This window comes from Orussus abietinus, unplaced genomic scaffold (genome assembly GCF_000612105.2).
Source record: "Orussus abietinus isolate OABI.00-Male unplaced genomic scaffold, Oabi_2.0 scaffold3, whole genome shotgun sequence".
Classification (NCBI taxonomy): Eukaryota; Metazoa; Arthropoda; class Insecta; order Hymenoptera; family Orussidae; genus Orussus; species Orussus abietinus.
Window position 1 is genome coordinate 2,971,770 of NW_019395984.1, and position 16,366 is coordinate 2,988,135.

A 16,366-nucleotide genomic window follows, 5' to 3' on the forward strand; every position below is an offset into this window, starting at 1 on the left:
TTTCAAAACGAATATCCAGCTCTACCGCACCTTCGTCCTTACAATTTCGAGATCTAAGTAATAACGATTTTCCTGGAATAGATTTTTCCCTAGTAATTTAAGTAATGTAAAAATGTTAGTCCCGGGGTCGTCTTGGAATTGCATCGCCGTTTCCTCGAAAGGGAGGCAGAAAATTGGTGAAGAAAATGGGAAGCGAGGCGGACTTAATTGGGGGTTCCTGGGCGTGGACTAGGACCACCCGAAACGGATCCTCCACGGAGGAAGGACATTCCAGGTTCCTTAGAGGCTCTCCCGGTCGTTCCCGACATCTGTTGCTTCCCGCTCTCCGGGCCGCAACGAGACATTTGCATAATTATAATCTCGGCACGCCGACGCGGCTTGGCCGGAGAAAAACACGCAGCGGTTTTCCGCTCCCTCCGCAGGGTCGGTTCGAAAAATGATGAACACCGCAGCACGGCCGCAAACAACCCCTCCGGTCCAAGGGAGGTTTTTTCCCCGAAGGAGCGGATTATTCCCCTAGTATAATTTTCCCCCCCACCAATAAGTCCTCGACATACGATTCACCCTCCCCATATCGATGACCAAGGTCCTCCAATATTTCCACAATATTTTTTTCCAAACTCAGGTGTATACATATATTTTTTTAACACCATTGGAGGCGCCATTAAGGCGTCGCGACGAGGAGGGGAAAATCAAGAGGCGAGACGAAGCGGAGGTGAAAAGAAAAATTGAGGCGGGTACCGAATCCCTTAAGACCGGCGGAAAATCCCCCGATTCTCGGTCCTCCTCCCTCAGGAGGGATCGCCTTCGATCCCTCTTCCTTCTCCCGAGGGGCGAGGGGTGGCTCCTCGCGGGAAACCCTGGCCCGAGGTCAGCCCGAAATAATGAAGGCTCGGATGCGTTCTGACAGCGGGACTAACCCCTGTCTCGAGGCGAAAATGCCTTCATTTTTATTTATTCCTTTCTTTCCTCTCCCCCTCCCGCCCTCCTCGTCCACCTGACAGCCTAAAACCACGCCGGATGGCTCAAAGCCCCTCTCGGACCCGCGACGAGAAATTTCATCGCTTGAGCCCGGCTCCTTTAATCCCATTCGTCAGGGACGCCAACTTTGGGACCCTCGATTTATTCCCCTCTTTTAGTCGTCACTCGCGCTTCTTCAACCCCTTCGCACCTCTTCGTTAACGCGATTCCTCCTCCCCTCCGGCTGTCCCTGATGCGACTCCTGGAAAGGGAGATCACTCGCGTGGGGTAACCAGGTGGAGGGATAGAAATTCCGTAAAATTTAACGCCAAGAATTCTCTCCATCCTCCTGGGCCAACTTTTTGCAGTTTTCGAGGGTGCAGAATGTGCCGGGGAATCCGTAGATGAGAGGAAAGTTGGGGCAGGAGGGGGAAATAAAATAGAAGTCGGAGCAATACGCAGCCCGGAGGAGGGAAATGGCGATGAACGGGGAAAGGGATCTTTCTCGAGTCTTAAGGGATTTCGGAGGAGAAATAATTTCGCTTTTCTTCCCGGCCTCATCTCGCACCCCTGTTGTGTAGTCGGTTAGGCAGTCGGCGAGCCCCGACAATGGCGGTGATTCCTATCTATCGGACTCTCCTCTCCTCGCTCTGTTCATTTCTTACGTCTATCGGGTGTCAAAGGATGCGTGCAGAATGGACTGGAAAGCCGGGCAGGATCCATTATCGATTCGACGGGTCCAGGGGGTGCTGACGAGAAAGGGAGTCAGGAATGCCAATCCCATGGCGGAAGGGTGAACAAGAATGGGAAGGGGAAAGAAACAGAGCGAGTATCGGACGAACTCATCTTTTGGATCTCGACTGCTTATTTAGATGAAGAAACGGGATAAAAGTAACGTAATTCAGGGAGCTTGCAAAATCGGATTTTGTTTTAACAAAGAGGTCTCGTGAATCGGATCACCTGAATTTTAATGAGTCTTGTCCTTCGTATAATTAACATTTGAAATTTCATGGATGTCTGAACGAGGCTCGGACACGTGTCTGCTTACTTTGCTCTGGATTAACCTGTATAAAGCTCGTTAAAATCCCCGATCGACGTGACCGTTCCTTGTAACTTGAAGAGCGGAATGGGAACTGTCGGGGCCGAGGAAATGGTCCAACAGTGGCCACGATAAAATGGGAGCACGAACCTGTGGTTACCTCCAGGGGAACAGGAGTCGGGCTGTCATGTAGAGCACACACGTGGTAATTAACACACGGGTACGCTCGCGTGAAAGGTAACTGCGGCATAAACCGCGGCGAGGATTTAACGTTTAAGAATGTTACTTGCTCGGTCTAACTTTACGACGGAGCCTGGAAAAGTGCGATAGAAAGCTCGGTGGCGGGCACCCGGTCATTGTTGGCGCTGGTACCTAGACCTAGGCTTCCGGAAAATCGAGATTTCCACCTCCTAGAAAATTTGAACCCTGTCAAATATTTTGCCAATATTTGCCCTCGCGATTTATGAATCCTCTCCAAACTCTAGAATACCGGATTCGTTGCCGACGAGTCCCTGGAAGTGGTACCAGCTCTCCATCGCAGTTGGGGTGCGCTAATTGATAGTGGCGGACGGTTTATCAGGGGCGGTCCGACAAAAGGAAAGCATCGTGTAAATAGGGTTTAATTGAGGTACCAGGGATATTTGCTCGTCCACTGCAGTCCGCCCGGCAGATGGCGACGCGTGCCTCGTGGAGAGTCGTTTGCCCTCCAGGACGACTCCGGGCGAAGGAGGGGACCGTCGAGGCGCAGAAAGAGAGTGCTAGATTTCCCCGTAGACGCAATAAAAATAGGGGTTACGCTCGCGGAGTCGCCGCCGGGTCTAACAAACGATTCGTAGGGACCTCCGACCCCGGCCGGCATCAGCATATATTGGATTATGTAGATATGCCACCGCGGAGGGTACTATCTCCGGCTGCGCGCCGCGCCGTGTGCACTGTCTCACCGAGAGCCCGGCCGCATCCCCCGACTCGAAAAATATTTGCATTCAACTAGTAGCGCCCCGTTCGGTCACCCCCGGCCACTCTTCGACCCCTGGGGGAATCCCTCCACCCTTACGACACGCGACGCGGTTTGCGCCGAGAGGCGACGTAATAGCCTCGGACAGGTCCTTTGCGGTGACCCAAGGATCGTGGCTCCGAAAATGCCCCGATTGTTCCTTAGGAGTGATAACCGACTAGAAATAGCGACGTGTGAACTCGGTCTTGGCTTTGAAGTCCTGGTCTCGCAGAAAGTGCAACCAGGATTTTCCTTCTTACCCCGAAGAGTATCTACGACCTCCACTCTGGTGCCTTTTATCTCCCACATTTTGTCCACTTAAATTACACCGTTCACTAGTCAAGGGGGTGCTCTCTGACCTTCCCACCCAGGGAAATGATCCCCTCGAGAAGAGGCAAGAGGTACTCGGGGGTCTTTTCGACGTCCACCACGTTTAGATTTCTCCCACCCCCGCGTTGTCTCCGCGTTTACTTGCATACCAACACCGGCGTTAAGTGTGAACACAATTACCGGGGTAGCCACCGTAGGTGGCGTCGAAGTAACACGTATCAAAAAAGGAGCGAAGAAGAGAGAAGGTGGAGGGGCGCTCGACCGGAGGCGGCTCTAATGAGCGAGGCGCGACCGGCAACCTCGGGGACGCTTGCAAAGCAGCCTTTACGTGCAAACGCGTTCATCTTCGGCCATTGATCGTAATCTCCCGCTAACGAGCTTACCACCGGCTGTGAAAATCCCTCCCTCTCGCTCCTGGACCTCTTTCTTCCCCTCGCGCTTCCCTGGAAAGAGAAGTTCGCGGCGTGGTGCACCTTCCGAGAGGATAATTGGATCGGGGATCACGCGTGCACCGGTACCTGGATGCTGCAGAGATCGGGTACCTGGTGTCGGGATCGTTTGCGCCACTTAAGAGTTTCTCCTTTTGCGGAATCCGCACGGGAAACGATTTTTCCGCCGGCGAGATGAATCCGTAGGTACACCCAGGATGCAGACGCATTCGGGATATGTGGGATGCAGGATGCTGGATTGCATCTCCTCGTCGACGTTGTAATTACAAGGTCTTCCTTTATGATTTTTCTGCCGGTCTAACTCCAATTATAAGTGAAGCGTTTATAAAATTCCTTCCGAGAGAGGGAGGGAGGGAGGAAAAATATTTTACCAGAGTTCAAAGAGGTCGAGTATGCGATGCGAAGAGTTTAGATGATGCGTTATGGGGATTTTTGTTAAATTTGGGTGGATTTGATTTTTTAAACTACGTCGTGTATGGATAATCGATGCTCTGGGGTTCTGGGATTATCCTGGTCCTACAGAGGGAGCGAATTTACAGGAGGGTTTACACGTGAAATCTTAAGGGCTGCCCGCTACACAATGTCGTCTGCGCCGGAGAGAGGCGAGCTCCGGGGGTGTGGTAGTTAATTTCCTCTGTCCAAACAGCACTAATCCCGGGTGACATAAGCCAACTGACGGGCCGCTCTATGTGGGATGCATTTCCGTGGGCGAGGGCGGGAGGGATCCCGGATCCCGGATCCTGGAGCCTGGAGTGCTCGGAAGCCAGTGTCCCGCACCCTGAAGAGCTGCCACTGGCAGCTATCCGGGAATACGCGCGTCCCGAGGGAGATATCCCCACGTATTCGTTAACCCCTTTTCCGGGATTCGGGTGTCTTCCTCCGGGATACCCCGACCACTTTTCACCCTTCCTATCCCAGGTGACGGGATTCAAGTGGCGAATTTAAACGCCCATCCGCTACTTTACGAAAAACGATTCGCGGCGTCTGTCTCGCGTCCATGAAAATGCACTTCCTAGATTCTATCGTTTTCTTGTTAATTACTTGCGGAGGATATTTGGTAGTTTAATATTTACAGGGCTCGTGACTCGGATGACGAATTCATTGAAGGGGCACTTCCTAAAATTAGATCGTAATTTTCTGACTAAGTACTCGGGGTGAGTATTTTTTTCGGGGGTCTGTGTAGGGTCCAGCGAGACTCTCAGGTGACGCTCCATTCCATTTCGGATCATCGCGAGAGTATTTGGTTAGGACCACGCCAGGTCATTGTTGCTTAATTGTCGACTGACGAAGGCCACGTTGGTCTCTCCTCCCCATGACGCAGCTTCCAGGAAGACCCAAATGCCGCACTATCCGCCTCCTCGGAAAGTATTTACTTTGCTAACGAGTGGCGGCCTCTTCGAGAGGGACCCTCGAGCAGGAGCCAGAGAAGAAGAGACGAGACAATTGGAAAGTTAGGAAGAAGGAATCGAAAGTAGGTAGAGGCATCAGCTGCGAGATGTTGCGGAGCATCGACCAGCTGGCGAGTCGTTTGGTCGCCTCCCGAAATACCCAAATATCCAAATTTTAAATATCCCTCGAAAGAGATCCCTTAAAATAATCGTTTTCACCCGAATCTCTTATTTATCCCGCCATCCCTTCCCACGATTTACCCGCAGAATGCCCAGGAGAGGGGAAAATCTCGCAATCCGAATTCCGCCGAGGAGGCGCTCTTCGCACCCCTCTCGAGGCCGCGCAGACGCGTCTTGGACGTCTCCGGAGTCGCAGACGAATCCTCTCGAGCGGCCGGAAAGAAAAGGATCGGCCAGAGGGAGGATCCTCTCGGAACTTTGAAGACGGCAGAAGGAGCGAGAGAGATCCTCCGGGAGAGAATTTAAATTACACGCCGGCCCTCTCGGCGGCTCCGGAGTCTGGGAGGAGATGGACCACGCCGGTGAAAATCACGAAATTTCCGCAGGCATCCTACCCTCCGCTAATCCGAAATACTTGAGGTTCCGCCGCCCTCTTGCCGCTCTTCTTCGGCTCGGCAGCGACGTCGAGAGGAAGGAACACCCCTGGGGTGGGGCTTGGTTAATTAATTCCTTAATCATAAAACTTTCGCGACGGGGTGTATTTAAATTTCGCGACTGTCCGTCATTATCAGCGGCTTGACCGGGGCGGCCGATTCCGCGGGATGGCTCGACCGCCAGACAATTGGGCTACCTCGTAAAATTTTAGATGCTACAATATTCTACTTATCAGTCCCTGGAGACATAGGACCCCTGATAAGGCAACTCCACGAGTCGATATCGACCGCTCGTATCAGGGATTTATCGATGACGCGATTGGGAAACACCGATGGGTGTTCACCAGCTGACTCCCGGAAGACCTCGATTTCTGCCCCGAATGTTCCTGCTAATCAATTTTGCCGAAGAGTGGCACTTTGCCTAAAAATTGCCGAATATTTTGTATGGAGTCAAGGGGATTTAATTCCGTGATATCTCATGGCGTTAACAGCGAGTTCGTTTCTCTGGGTCCTTGGAGCAGAACCGTGGAACAGGTTCCTGGCACGACCGCTCGTGTGAGCTTTGGTACTCAATTAGTCCGACTCGATGCCGAGCTGTAATCCTTATCTGCCCTGCGAGAAAAGTGTCAAGTACCACATGCACATAATCTGCATATAATTAAATATCGCGCGGCCCATCACCGGGGACCGCTTTCGCTTTCTGGTTCCGGCTGGACTGGAACCATGGTGCGGTGCCCCATGGCTGGTCCAGCTGGTCGGAGGTGCATATGGTTAAACATGGACCTCCAGCTAGATCCGTGCATCCAATTATCTTGACCTCGAGCTCTGCAATCGGCATAATCGCTCTACGAGGACATCCTAATTCATCGGGAACGATGACGGGCGGGACGGCACCTCGTCAAGGTGGCTTCTCGATCGGCCACGTCTCGTACGGTTTCTGGTCGAGGGTTCAGTCCGTAGCATCCGCTTTGTTATCCAATTAGTCCAACCATACAGTCGAGGTGTAATCCTGGGCTAATCCCACCAAAGTGTCGGGCATCGCGTGCACACCGTCCATGGTTATTCGTGCCAATTCCCCGAGCTGGTGGAGGGTTTCGTTTCGTGTACTTCTTGAAGAGATCGGGAGGTGAAGGACGTGGACGCGGCTGGCTGCACTTTTGCCCCGGTTGGGTCGTCAGGTGCATCGGCTGCAGGCGAAGCGAGACGCCTTGCACATTGGAGGTACCTCGGTGGATCAAGTGAGGATGAACCCGAAGAAGCGAGATCCAGGTACCGAGGCCTGATACCTTGAAGACTGGGGTTTTCATAGCTCGGAACGTGGAGGTTAGAAGAGATTAGAGAGGAAAGAGGATGCAGAGGAATCTTGGGATCCATTTAAGGGACCCTGGATCAATGATAAGAAGGATTTCGTGCCGAAGAGCGCTTCACCTGGCTGGATTCCAATCGAAGGTGAGAGACGCTCCTCTGGCCAGGTTGCACCTGGTCGACGAAGAGGCGAAGCGAAATGCATTACACGCATCGAGCATGCACCAGCTCGGGTGAAGGTGAACCCGAAGAGTAGGTGGAAGGGAGAAGATCTCTCGGAGGTGGCACGGACTTTCGCCGTCCTCTTCTCGTTCATCTTCGAAGAAGCCACTCCGCAGACCTCGGGAATCGCCAGACCCATCTCGAACTGGACAGGGATACGAAGGCGCAAAAGGAGAAACAAAGCGCCCATCTAGAAAAAAAAATAAAAAAAATAAAAATCGATGCGGAAGGACCATCTCTAAGAATTTCATCCTGGATCGATCTCGAAGATTCAACATGCTTATGGTTATCATCGGTTTCGCGTGGATTTTATATGGTATCAGGGACAGAGTGCAAGGTTCTGGAAGGTTTTCGGTCGACTTCGGCGGAAGCTTCGGCACTCGAGCACCCTGAAGACCCCAGGAAGGCAGGAAAGTGTGCACCAGACAGAAGGAACGACATTCGCTCATGCGAATGAGCGCGAATGAGATTGCACCCCTGCACCCTCCGGCGTGCCACCGCCAATTGTTGCAGCGATCCTCTTCCTCTCCGCCGCTGGTGGTCCCATTGTGTTTCCATTGTGCTTCCCTCTTCGTCGGGCGCTAACGTTGCATTTTTATCGCGCCGCCGGGGAGGATCCCTGGCCCTTGCATAACGAGGATGCCGTCGTAATATCCGGATACTCGTTTGCCAGCGACGCCGGCGCCGGCGCGTTTAACGGGCGCATCGACAATGCGTTTGCGGTCGCCATTTTGGAATCGAATTAAGGAGCCAAATGTCTCGATTTAACCTCGCACCCCGTGAAAGAAGCTGCCCCTCTCTTCGTGGAGACGGAAAAAGGGAAAAGTATCTCGGGGGACTTTTCACTATTTATACCCACTATGCCCCGAAAACGCAATCCGCTTGGCGACGCTCCACGCGATGCAATTACGCGGGGAATCCGCGGCATGCAGCAATGCAAGGGGTACAAAGAAGAGGGGACGACAGGGGACCTGGTTCCCGTGTTCCAAAACAACTCCTTCCTGCCTCCGAATTCCGATGAAACGGGCGTAAAAAAATTCTAGGTTGCTTATCGAAGGTTTTAAAGGTGATATGAGAGGATCATTTGGTTCTTGGGATTGGGAGAAATTCGACTTGGCGACGTCGAAAGGGACGCTCTTTCTCGGCTGTCGAAAAGCCGGCAGAGTCGCTTTCTTCGGAGAGATCGATGCCCGATAAATCGGCGCTGGATCTCCCATCGGGGGCGCTTTAAAGCCCGTCTCGAAAGCCAAACTCGATTAGCTCGGCTGCCAATCGAGAGGCAGGCCGACGGCATTGTTCGCCATAGAAATTGAAAAGAACGAAGGGTGGCCCAAGGAGAGGGGAGGATGCTCGCTCCAATTCGATACCGGGTCTCGTTTGCATCCTCGTAAATGAACGCGAGCGCCACGCCCCTGCCGGCCGGCGAAAGAACTGCTACTTTTACATCTTATTTTCCCATTTCTCGCCTGCAGGGAGACTACGCCACTTTCTTTCGGGATCATACTTCCACCCCGACTGGGGATCGCTCCTTTAATTGCCGAAGCAGTAATTAACGGGAGAGCGTAAATAGACGGGGGCGCTCAAAGCGGGAAATTAATAAGACCCACGAGGATTCGTAGGCGGACCTTTCGGGTGGCATTTTAGCGAGGCGACGGGGAAGCTGGGAAAATCTAAAAAGGAGAGGACAAAAAGGCGCGCCGCGAATTTAAATATTAATTTAATAATTTCCAATTTGGCGCGCGCCAAACTGGGGAAGCGGTGAAAAATTCAGGGAAATCCCGCTCGGCTCCTACGACGGTTAATCAACGTTTCTCGCGATATTCGGAAAACGCCCTGGTCGTATAAAAAATTCCATTACCGCCTGTGCAATGCTATCGTTAAAAATGAATCATCCGCGTTAATGGACCGCGGACAGGAAGCGGGTTAAACGGGCCTCTGTGGGCATATTGTACAGCCCGATGATGAAGATTCCGCCGAGCGAATAAACAGTCGAATATCGGGGAGCCATTGGGAATATAACGTGTCCCGAACACGTTCGGACTCTTGCAAATTGATCGAATGCTCTCCACGAGAAAGCCCCTCTGCGAAATCGAGGGAACGCGCCGACCCAAATTTCGCTCCCCGACGCGGCCCAAAAATGCGAGCAATTTGAAAAATCTAAATGTAACGAGAATTCAAAACAATGGACACCTGAAAATCATTTCGGATCGTCCGGGGAAATGCGCACCGAATATCGAAATTGCGATTTCATCGGAATTAAACACGCGCCGAATGTCGAAATCGCGATTTCTTCGGAATTAAATGTACACCGAATTTCGAAGTCATATCCTCGTAGGATTTAAACGAGACGGGAAGATAATTTATAATTTCGAGCAGACCCGAATATTATACCGGTCGAACGGTGTCGGGATAATGGAACGAGAGTAATAATTCAAAATTTGGCGGAGATCCGAAAATTATTCCCGGTCATCGAAGCAACGATGTGCGCGTAACGATGACGAACGCACGGATGGTGATACCAGGAGGGGGACCGGGTCCCGCGGGAGTGATAGGGATATGTGGAGCAAAAGAGGCAAGCCGGTATACTTGTTACCGGGGCACTTTAATAAATCCTCTTACCCGTGAAGAAAGACCGGAGAAAGGGGACCCCGCCGTCCTAATAAGAATACCAATCGCAGTAAAGCAGGATTTGCATTTGATAAGCATCGCGAAAAAGCGCGGCGTAGGACCGTTCCCTCGGGATAAACGAGGTCGGGTCTAGGGATTGCGTATCGGGCATGGCTTGGCCTACGCGGCTCTTTTGCTCGCTCGAAATATCCCGTTTATTATGGCGTGTCCACTTCCCCGTCGCCGGTTCCGGGGACGCATAACTATGATAAAATCGAATCAAGCCGCGGATTTCGCGTGGGTAACTTCCCGGAGTGCGAGGACTTTTCCCCAGGAGTCGCGCAAATCAGACCCTTCAACTTCCCGACGAGTCCTTGCCTTTAATGGGACCCCATATTGTCTCCGGCAGGACCTCCGTCATGTTTCGCAACCTCGAGGGGGACGATTTACGCGCGACCTCGTTACTTCGTTAATTACTGTGCTTTATCTGTAGACTTCTCGAGTCCAGCGGATCAGCTGATCAGCTGATCGCACTTAGTCTCAAGAAAAATCGTGAAAAATTCGGGAAAAAAAATATTACGTTGATTTTAGTCATTCTTGGCGGGGAAGTTTATCACGTTTGGGGGACCAAGAATTTTTTAGATTTTTCGGGGATGGTTGAAGTTGCTCCTTCGTGGTCAAGGGTCATGAGGGGAGATCGGAAGACCGCTTCCAAGGCCAGGAAGTGGTACTCGCGGTTCTGTTCCCTGGACATTTCTTTCCCCACGAGATCCTGAAGAAACCACGAGGTTGAGGCACTCCTTTTCGCTAATAGCATGCACGCGACCATCCGGACCACACGTGCGCAATAATGGGTAGCCCGTGTGGGCGTGTGGTGCTCTCTGTGCCGGTATTGCTGGTGCCACGAGCTCATTCCGGCTCCTCCTTGTTACTCGGAACGTTCCATCTGCTCCTTGTTACGGCGCCGCCATTAATTAGCCGTTTCAGGCTCGAAAATGCGCCCCCGAAGAGCGCCGAGCAACTTTTCTGACCGACTTTTCGAGGGACCGGCCGTTTAACTCCGAGAAAAAAGAAAGAAGGGAGAGAGAGAGAGAGAGAGAGAGGAACCCGTCCTGCCAAATTTGTAACTCAATACGACGTCGAGTATTAATGAAGATGCATGGCCAGCCTGGACCCGCTGCAAGGCATGCACTCGAGATGCAGCGAGATGGCGATCCGCGAAGTCGAAGAGGGACGAGCGGAGATCGAAGAGTCCGACTTTATCAAAAAATCTTATCAAATCCCTCGGTCGAATCGACGTAGAATATTAATGAACCCGGTTCCTGGGCCCGACTCGAGATCGGGGATGAGCCCCCTAAGTAGAGGCTCCCATAAAAAAGGCACTGCCGAAGAGGATGCTGAAGACGTCAGCTGGCGGTCGACCTCCATCGGGCTGTCGGAGATAAAAATGTAATTAAGGTTCGACGAGGGAGGCATCTCCTGTCCGGGACTGACCCTGAGGAACCCGGGATGTCACCTGTTCCGATGGGTGTCGGTTCCGGATGGAACCTTCGATCTCAAGGGAGTTCTTAAGGTTTTTAAGAGGCCTTCCAAGGCCGCTACCAAATTCCCATAAAAACTAAAGGAACGATATATACTTTCAGTTCTCTGGACGATCGACCTTCCTTCAGGTCCATCCAACAATCAGAGATAAAAATGAAGAACCTGAAGAGTCACCTATCTTGACGTATCCTTTTTCCTTTCCGACATGACCTTCCCTTTATTTTCTCTGCTGCCTCGATTTTACCTTCGAACGAGACTATATTCACCGGAAGGGCGCTACCAAATTCCAGTCAAAAAAAAAAGAGGAAAAGTATATCGGGGGAATATCGGAGCCCTTGGCTATCAGTTCGTTTGGGGGTTGCCGTAAGCTGCCGCAAAATTGATTCCCCGACCAGGCGAGTCCCCGGGCCTGCATCGCCATTTTCCCCCGTGCTCCTCTCGCATTTATGACCGGCCGGTTTTCATTCCCGTAACCCGGGGGTCCAGGTTCGGCTCGGGCATGCCAGAAATGTAAATACCGGCCAGCCAATCAGACTGATTGGTCCCATTCGACCGGATGCCCGTCATTCACGGCGAACGGCCGGGAACCCGCTGGAACCCGCTGGAACCCACGGGAACCCGAGTCCTGGACGCCGAGGAGAGCCTCGCTCGAATCGCTCCTGTATTGTTCGACGAGTGCACATCCCGCTTCTGCATAGGCTGCACGTCGGTGCAGATGCATCTCGCAGCATCCCGAATGACGAGGGGCCGATCATCTCCGGCAGGAGCGCCGCTCCAGGGAACGCGGCCCTCCCTAGGGAACGATCCTCGTCCCTGTCCCGGCAAAGACCGACTTCGATCCGTCCCGGACGCATCGTAAGATGCATTAGCTGCATTCCAGCTCCCTGACGCACTCTGCGATCTGCCGCACCTAATGGACCGGGTCTATTGTCCGGCCGCATCGCTTCGTGCGAGGCGAATGGACCGGACTTCGCCTTTCATCTCGGAGATTTTTTCCTGACGCGGCCGAAGGCGCCTATATTTCTCCAGAATTTCCTTGCTTTTCTTTTAGTGTCCTGAGAGCCGGAGGAATTATTTCGGTTGGCCATTTATACGCATTTCGTCGTCTCGTGCAGTCCCTTGCACAAGTGTACTTCACTCGGAACTCTGTCGAGTTTCTTCGCGAATTCACAATTTTTATCCCTTTTCATTTGAGGTGAAGATGCCACAGGGATTATAGATCACCCAAATTGGATCCGACTCCCAGCCCTTCGGCCCTGGAATCCAGGAACCGTTCGCAATCCGCTCCACTTCGGCGCGCTCCGAGGTACGCAAAGGCGATATCTTCTATTTGGTGAAATAACGGCCGGGTAAAAGGGGATGTTTACAAGAGCCGTCGAGGAGAGAAAGAGACAGAGAAAGGGGAGAGTCCGTGGAAAGAAAGTAATGACGCCACTCGAGAAGATGAAGCGAAACTGCGGAACCTTTCGCCCGGATCTGGGGGTCCCGCCTCCGAAGAGGGATCCCAGGGTGGGTCGACCTACGACCCCCACCCACCACCCCCTGGCGCTTCCTTCCTCCCTTTACTGCAGTCGTTCCGCACCGACATGGTTACGGTTCTAATCTGGTTTAACTTGTTTGCCAGCCCTCGATACCGCCCGGCGATGCAATCCGGCCAGATTTTATCGCCCGGCGGCGTTACCCCCGTGTAAATCTGACTTTAAATTTATTAGCGCGGTAAATATAGCCGGGGGGGACACGGGAAGGAGACAAAACGAAGGAAGAGGACCGCCGAGACCTCCTCTCTCCTCGTGCCGGCATTTATAACGTGCGACCAATGTCGAGCGTTTTTACCCCCGGCCAAAAACGCGACTCCATAAACGCGAGAAGGATCGCGGCAGCTGCCTCTTCTTCGGGGCACGCCACTCTTCGGGGACCGGCATTAGGATTCCCCGACTTCCGAGGGATAACGAGGCAGCTTCGTCGAGAGGCGGGACTCCGCACTCCTTTTTCTGGCCCCCGGTCAGTCCTGCCCTCTTCGTTTCGACGCGTGTTTCGGAGGGCTCGAGTTTCCTCCGGATTCCCAGCGTTTTTCCTCAGGGAATTCTGCGAGACCTTTTCCCAGGATCTACCGTGAAATTCCCGGAAAACGTTGCCTTGTCTGCTCTCGCGATTCCTTATTAGTCTGCGAGGACGCTCTTCGGCGACTGATCCATCCCGTAATCGACGTGTCTTCACGGTGCAGAAAAAAAAAAAGAGATTAAAAGCAAAATGTAAACTTTGTTAAATGGCGGGTGGGTAGATGAAGTCCAAAACCTAGGTTTGGCGATCTTTAAGCGACTCCACGTGGAAGTAGTTCCAGTTTTGGTGGACGCTTCGTGGAAGTCTGAGCACGACATCCTCGACATCCACTTCCAGGCCATTTGTCTGCAGCAGTACACCTCAGGGTCTGATACTCGGCCTGCGTACACCCCGGGGTACTCGTTGGGGCAATCAGCGGGCATAAATCGCGAGTTTCTTGGACGGAATCCCATTTCGCGACTCGGTGTAGCTATTTCGCGCGGCGGGGTGTCACCAGTTGCTGGTCCCGCGGGATTTCTCCTTTTGCGAGGAAATCCCGCGTCGCGTTTACACCGGGCCGAGTGTCATCGAGTCGGTACAAACATTTTCCCGACCATCGCGATTACCAGAGTAACGAAACTCCTTAAACATCGACATTACATTGGCGAGTATTTTCGGGAGTCTCGCGAAATTTTCTCCCGCGAGAGGAAATTTTCTCCAGCGATCCAAGCTGAACATCCGGCCAGGTTTGCGGAGGAAACGCAAGGGGAAGGCGGAAAGGCCATCCGGAGAGACTTTCCTAAGAGGTCCCCGTTGTTGCAGCGGACCCAGAAGAGATCCACCAGGGATCCCTTCCTTCAAAGCAAGCTGTTTTCTTAGGCACTTGGGGCTCTTCAAAAATTCCTAAATATTTACTCTCTTCCTCTTTCTCTCTCTCTCTCTCTCCCTCCTTCGCTCTCCAGGAGACCCGTTCGTTTACTCAACGGTTTATACAACGCTCAATTTACAACGAAGGACTTTACAAGCATCCAGGTCTTCGAGGGTGGATTAGGCGCTCTCGAGAGTGCCCGAGCACCTCTCCTGGAGGATGTCGCACTTCGAGAGCCTCTTCCTGTCCCTTTTGCCGAAGATATCCTGACGAAGCTCCGAAATATCCTGGAAAGCTTGACAGAGAAAAAAGAAATATGAAAAATTAAGAGACATCAGGACCCCACCTTGGATCATCTGTCATCTGCTTTGCAGGATTTTCCAGAAAAGTGCAACGAATAATCCACGATTACGAAAACAGAAGGCAACTCGAGATTCGGAGTGTTCCGGGATATCATACCGGATCGTCCGGTGACGGAACGATTTTTTCCTCCGGTTGAGGAAGAGATCCTGATTAAGGAATCCGCACTTTCCGCGAGTTCGGGGGATCAGTGCCTGGCTCGCCTTTTCCTGGCTTTCCCTGACTCTCGGGCCATTTATCCCGGGGGAGTATCGGGAACCGCCTTTACAGTCATCGATCCCGATGAATGATAAGGCCGACAGGGGATGCGGAAACGCAGGGCGGGCACTTCGGGATCTCCGGCGTTTCGCGTTTTCGAGATGAGGAGCCATTGAAAAGCGCAGGCGTGCCGGAGGTGGAGGCTCGCCAGGCAATCTTCCCCGGAGAGCGATATTACGATCGGGCTTAGCGATTCTTTCTCGATTTTCTCCTTTTTTTTTGTTCCTCTCTCCCGCCCCTTATTTTTGAGCTCCTTTCAGGCGTACCAATGCAAAAGCATTCCCTTGTTCGAACTTCCCGTCCCACAGGGTCCCTCCCGATCCGCCCTCTCCTCTTCCCGGCTTTCCTGCCGTATCGAGGCATCGCAAGCCGCACTTTCCACCGTCTGAAAGGTTTGACGGAAACTTTACCCCTCCGACCTCCCCGATGCTGAATGCTGGTCTGCATTAAACATGGATAAACGATTTATGGACCGAGAGGTCCTAATAAAATGGAACCTCCCGCGAAACGCCGATCGGTCGAGTTCTGGGAAAATTATCGAGCGATATTCCAAAGGAACAGTAAAATAGGACCATTTTTACAGGAATCCTTTTTTTTCTCCATATCCAGTACACCGGGGAGAAGAAAAATTTCATTAAACCAGAGAAATATTTCTTTAAATAGTTCCTTGAATTTTGTTAAGGAATAATTATTTCACTCGAAGAAATTGGATCGTTTCTTCGGAATTATTACTATATTTGAGACGAATATTCATTCAGTTAACGAAATACTTCTTTGGTTGAATGAATTTTTTTTCTCCGTGTAGGGGTTCTTTATGTCGAATTTCGATGTTTGATCTGCTCGAGTTATCTCGAATATCTCCCTTATTGGGTTTGTTATTTACTAATAATTAATCGGTCCCATTCGGAGCGAGGACGAGAGCGCTCTTCCTCCGCTCCGTTTCTCCTCGTCCTATCGGCTTTGTCATCGCTTCGGCTAATAACTCCGGCACATCGCGATAGGCCGCCATAGACGTCCGATCGTTGCCCCCCTCCTCGGCAAATAATCGATTAAAACCCGAACGTTCGATCCGCCATAAACGAGCGGCTCTCCGCGCCGCAAAAAAAGGCCCGGCCGATCCTCTCCTGCTCTTTTATTTCTCTGTTTATCTCCTTCCGCCTTTTTTTCCATCGCGGAGGTGGCTTCGACGGGGCTCCTTTTAATTCCAACAGGTGCTCCTCGGGACCCCCTTAACGGTTTTCGAAAGTATATATGAACGATCGCGATCGGGATTGCTAGTTAGCCTCGACAAAGGAACGCTCGACGGAGACGGGACGAACAATAGAGGAAAGAAGTCGCTATTCCTGGCGAGCGGGACAAGAGAAAGGGAACGGAGAAAGCTGAAATGTCC

General features: G+C 52.2%; 1 protein-coding gene across 1 annotated transcript in view; it reads left to right on the plus strand.

Moving 5' to 3' along the window:
• The window catches only part of LOC105699176 (discoidin domain-containing receptor 2), a 78,897-nt gene that overhangs the window by 30,674 nt on the left and 31,857 nt on the right, over nucleotides 1–16,366 (plus strand). The gene's annotated exons all lie outside the window — the stretch shown is intronic.